Source organism: Ochlerotatus camptorhynchus, unplaced genomic scaffold (genome assembly GCF_037179485.1).
Source record: "Ochlerotatus camptorhynchus isolate MF236.1 unplaced genomic scaffold, CSIRO-AGI_Acam_v1.1 ptg000010l, whole genome shotgun sequence".
Classification (NCBI taxonomy): Eukaryota; Metazoa; Arthropoda; class Insecta; order Diptera; family Culicidae; genus Ochlerotatus; species Ochlerotatus camptorhynchus.
In genome coordinates, this window is record NW_027040502.1 from 2,868,968 (window position 1) to 2,875,082 (window position 6,115).

Genomic DNA, 6,115 nt, shown 5'->3' on the forward strand with positions numbered 1-6,115 from the left:
AGGGTCCAGGTGTGGAAGCTGCCTCCCTGGCGTCGGTAGCATTGGTGCTCAGCACGAAAACAATAAAAAAAGAGGCTTTACTGTTGGATAGAAAACATCTGCATTAAAAACCTATTTTCCGAGATGGAAAATTACATAGCTTACCGTTTTCAAACTTTTGTCTGAGTAATTCGCCTGCATTTAGACAAACATTTTACTATGCATTTCAGAAGACCTCATACCGAAATATTTCAAAGCTACTTCTTGCTTTGAAACATAGGTGGCTATTTGTTCTTAGTAAGAGGAGATGTTGTGAAACGCATTAGCTACACTCAAAACAAGAAACATGAAGATAGAAATTTAAGCAAGTTACATGGTTGATTGACAAGGTTACGTGGTATTCGGTCATTGTGAGAATTTTAAGTACCACTTCAATATTGCTGCGCATTTGACCACAAACGTTTGGTTGCTGGATACATTATCAAATGGCTTTTGGGGTGATGTGGCTGGCAGCCAGGTGAGCAAACGTTCAATGCAAATTAACTCTTATACAACAATAATTGAGTAATGCTGAACTATTAGGGTGTTCAACAAGGATGAACGATGAACCTGGCGAGCTGTATGTTGCTTGAAACGAGGGTGACGCGTTTGGCATAGATGGTCCACAGCGGCTCACGACAAGTGGTCCACAGCAGCTCACGACAAGTAACAAGTCCTTCTTCGGTGAATGGACGCTCATGTGGGATGCAGCTCGCTGCTTGCGGGTAGCCTTTTATTTTGTACTGGTGAACAATGTGATGCTGCTACTGATGCCGACAGATCGGACACCACCATTCACCATACACGGTGATTGAATAAGCACCGTTTGGCGAGACTGGATGGAATTCGATTTTGAAATCTGTGTTAAGACTAGCGCTTTTTGCAGGCAATCGGTGATCATTTTGATCACCATTGTAACAGTTGGATATTTGTGTAGTTTTCAATAGTGACCTATGAAAATTGATAAAGTGTTAAAATGAAATGAATATTCGTAGAAATTTTTTCAATCGGTTGGCTTGTTTAGAATTAAAATCCATCCACTATTGAAAGAGTTATAAGTGGTCAAAACCTGACCATTTTTCGTAACGCGGTTGATTTTGATTTTTTTTTAAATTGCACCCCCAATATGTTGCCGAAAGACGTAATCCCAACCGGTGGAAACTAACGATTTTAAATTGGCTCTTTACTTGACTAGCCTATTGGTCCCAAGCAAATCGATTAACGTACCCCATTCTAGTATACATTCCAGTACTATACTATGTTTGTTTTGATTATTATTATTATTTAGCTTTATTAAGGAGGCTTTCAGCCTTGGGCTGGTTCGCCTCCACGGTGTTTGTTTTGATTCGCTATGAAAGTTTGACAGATAAAATGAGGGGTTCGTGGATTTTCCTATGTTTCGAGGGGTGCATCGATTAGCTTGTTACCGAGGAAAGTACCAGAGATGAGCTAAAAAGTCTTAGCACGTTTTTACGGGACCTTCTGGTCTTAGAGTTACATACCTCTATGGTAATCCTACGTAAAAAAATCCAGGTCCGATATTTTTAAAGGTTCGAAGATTTTTTCAGCCATTAATTTTTAGAAAATGTCTCAATTTTCATGATTCTTCAACCCATTGCAAACATGTTGTAACAATTCCATGTAAGATGTTGCAATAATGTCCAACGTTGATGGCCTTTAATAATGAAAGTAGTAAGTTCAGCTTTTTATTTTTTGATTAGAGGATCCATCAATTGCAGTGATATTTTTAAAGCAACATATTTAAAAAATCTGGAAAATATAAAAATATACGTGATCTGTTTGTGTATCTGGCAAGACGACTGAAAATCTGGGAAATCCAGACAAATCTGGAATACTGTTTCGTCCTCACGGTAGCTGAAAAAACACGAGTACTGACCGGTTGGCACGATCGTTAGGGTGGTCCGTTTGCCCCACTCTACCCTACCCCATTTTTAATCCAGTCCGGGATTTACCTTCCTTGATTTCCATCAACCACAATCGCTTCAAACACGCCCCAACCGGAAGAGAGTGAACTGCTGCCAAAGCATTGAAGACATTGAAGTTCTCTACTGCGACCACATTTCGCTCATTTGCCACTCGGAAGCTTTTGACGGTTCAAGGGCGCCGCCTGCAAACGAAGCGATACGGTGAAATGTGGTTGGGGTGGAGCTGGTCGTTAGCTCAATAACCCAGTCCATACTGTTGTACGACTGCATCAACACGTGTTCGTGGGGCAAGGTCAGTCACAGCACACCGTTCATTCATAACCCGATTCTCTGTTTTGCTCCGCAGATTCTGACCGGCCCGGAACGATTGGCAGTGCATTTCCCATCCCTGCCCGCGCAGCACGTGGCATCCGTTCGTGTTCGGCTTTTCAGTTGGGTGATACCGAACGCCGTCGGGTTCATTCAACAAGCCATCCGCATCGGTAAGTCTTATCGGGATATCAACAGTCCTGCCTGCCTCAGTCCTTGGACAGCTTTCGCCGGCGATAGTTGTCCCGTGTTTTCGAGTCTTGGCGTTCGCTAACCCGAAAGTATCCTCTCAGCCACCGGGCTAGGTCAGTGTCAGTCCAATGGTGTGACGAGCGGACAGCATTTGTGGAGAGAGAGAGAGAGAGAGATAGGGGGGCAGGAAACGGTGTCGAACCTTTTAAAAATTAACAAAGAAGGCCAGCATTTTTCCCAGCAAATGAATTGCGATCGGTAGTGTCTAACTTCAGGGGAAATCACAAATTTGCTTGGAAATTTGCAAGATGGGAAAAAAGATCCATAATTGAAAGGCATTATTCACAAAAGGGAGCGGAGGAATAAAGTGTTTTCTTAGGAAGGCGTCGAACCAAGCCAAAGCCTCGCATTTCAAATGCATATACCGTCAGGATAAATAGCTCGTTTAGCGGTTGCTCGGCGGTTTACCGCACAAGAACGGTGGCTTGGAAGACTTTTTTTGCATAATATTAGGCGCCTAACGAATCGACGGGTATTTGTGGGTCTGTGTGTGCTTATGAAGATTAATCATCCTAGTGGCATCACGTCGGAGGATATGTGGGATATATCGGTATATACAGCAATATATATACGAATTCCTCTATAAAGTGTGCAAAGGCAATGAGAAGAGTCGACAATGCGTGGCTTGGCGACATATGCTGCTAAGTGAGAACGCAACAATTTCGTTGTGATAGCAAGATAAAAACAAGATGATCAAGTTTCTCGTGGCATGTCGGTTTATTGTGGTTTGAGGTTGAGATTTTCGAAAAGCAGCAGTACAATCCGTGGATGTGTTGCTATCCGACGAGGAAATCCGGGAAAGTGTTTGGTGGTTGAGCTCGAAATCGTTGCTTTGTTTGGGCGAAGAGATTGGCGTACAGTTTGTTGAATTTTTTTTTCGTGAGTGTACTCAAGTATGTGAGGAATTTGAAGGAAGGTTTCCTAAGCTGGAAGCAGTACAAGTGGATATATTTTTTTTGGAAATGTGGTCAAACGTTTGAACTAGGTAAGCATTGAAGATGAGAATAATTTGTTGAGTGGGATAGTGCTATGTTCGAACTAAGGAAAAAACATCTTGGGCAAAGTTGCGCCATTTGGAAATATAGCGTTTTAAAAAATTTGATTAGCTGATTTTCATGAAATAACATTATTTTCGCGTAATAGGGGAATTTAAATATTCTCGTCAGTCTAACCAGTGTGCATGCTTCTTTTTACATTTTGTATTCCAATCGACCTAATTGTCCAAAATTGTCTATAATCGTTTTTACAACGCTGCAAACTTCCCAGGTGAGTGTGACAATTGTTGGCAGCTTCTTTTTCTTCGGCAGCCTTTCCATTTGATTGACGTGTTAACCGGTTGTCCTATTATAGGCACATCTAAATTAGCTGCATTATGTAAAAATCAGGCATGACAAATTTGTTCAGACATCAAAATGTAATAATGTAATCAGTTTCTGCTGGGATAATTCAGAGCAACTACAGTTTGAAAATAGGTTGCCGAGTATAGTCGTACACGCTAGAGTCGGTGTATAATGAGTCACGCCAAGAGTGAAGCCAAGTCTACCTATTGAACTGTCAAACCGGCTACCTATCGTGCAAAGTAAATAAACATTACGATGCTATGAAAGGTCCGTGAAAGGTATTGCAATAAAATATAAAATATAATCAGAGAAATGAACATAAACACGCAGTGAGTGTTAAATTGTCATGGGATACGCTCGGTAATAATAAGTAATGATAATTTCTACTATTTTTTGTCAAGATAATTTGAAAAATCACTGATAAAATGATTTACTACAGCCGCAATATTTTTTCTCTCGCTAGAAGTCATTTGAAGTTGTTGTAGAAGTCGTCTGTTGCCAAGTTAAAAGAATGGGAATCGTTCGAAAACCGTGATGCGAGTTCAACTGTTTTTCTCTTGGCGTGACTCATTATACACCGACTCTAGTACACGCTATTTCGAGGCTACTCATTTTTGAGTCAAAAACCTCTCAGTCCAGTCAAAAGGGAAGTTACCCAAAAATGAGTAAACATGCTTTTACTCAAATCTGAGTAAACGTGCCTATGGAGAAAACTGAGTAACGTTTACTCAGATGATGACATTTGTCAACTGAGTAAACGTTACCCATTTCTACAGAAGCAAATGAATGCGCCATTAATGCCTTATATTTAAATTATTTCATCCAGGAATAATATAAAAAAGAATACGAGAACGATAAAATGTGATTCCCTCACCCAATCAATCAACTTGAGCTATTAGCACAGACAAACAGACATAACACATTGAATATTTCTCACTGTAAAACATCGTTGCTAAAACATTACCGCCATCTGTTGAATACACTGTGGTGGGTAGTACGCTGAACAGATGGCAGTAGTGTGTAAACGTCAAACGCAAGGGGATTGACTATGCGCGCCACAGGTGGCGGTGCTACCAACTACGATACTTTTAAATGGGCCGTTAAATGCTTGTTCGATGAACAACTTGCGAGTGTTATGTCTGTTTGTCTGTGCTATTAGTTTACCTCTTCTGGTGCATTTTCGTTCGCCCGTGTGCTTTTCAACTGAGGAAATGTTCGAATAATATGTTTCGCCAATATCCTTTGATCATTGGAGGAAGGATAGCTGAAATAAATTAAGGAATATTAAACAGGACGTTTTACGATGTTTGGCGTGATTTGAAATGCGATAATTTAGATAATTTACCCTTTATTGTCGTAAATAGATTTTTCGAACTGATGACGACACAAGATACTACACATCTCACGCAGATGTTTTTCACTGGGTACTTTGTTTTGATCGAGTTCATTGTAAACAACAAATCGGAACTTTGCGTCGTCGAGAAGGACAGCTCTCAGCTTCTAAAATAATAAAATGAATCAAAAAACCATTAAACTTGTCGTGCATGTACAGATGTAAGTACCTCTTCAGGAGTTTTTTTTTCGATTTCAACCGGGGGTGGCTGTGCAGCACGGAGATTTACAATTGAAGCAAGTATTATCTTTGGTCCTTTGGCTGTGATTCCTATATCGATTAGATCTGCGTCCTCAAACATCAGTAGAGCCCGATCGGTTACCTTGTTAGCTGGAAGCAAAATATGTATGTACTTAGTGTCTTTAATGCATCAAGTTTAAAAACAATCTTTTAGAAGCTGTTCATAAACCACGTCGACCGTTTTTTTCTCTGCGTGAAAAAACGCACCGTGCACTTGTCGAACTACGTAGGGGTAAGAGGAGCGTAATGAGCATCACGTACTCCAGCTTCCAACCGTTCAAAACAAATTAATTGGTAGAAGGTTCAATGTCATAATGATTTTAAACCTACTGTACGAATTACAGCTACCTACTATTAATTTATTTGTTTCAAACTACTAGCAATCCAAATCCAAAGTACAGGATGCTCACTATACCCCACCTGTTTACTATGCAATTCACATCCACAATCCACATTGACTGTTTACTATGCCTCTCTTTCCCCTACATCGTGGTTTAGGGACAGATTAAATAGTCAAAAAAAATATGTTTTACATTATTGCGTGTTCACGAACACCCATGCATTTGCTATACCATTAACTAACCTGTTCTATGTTTATTTGAATTGAAGTAATTTGA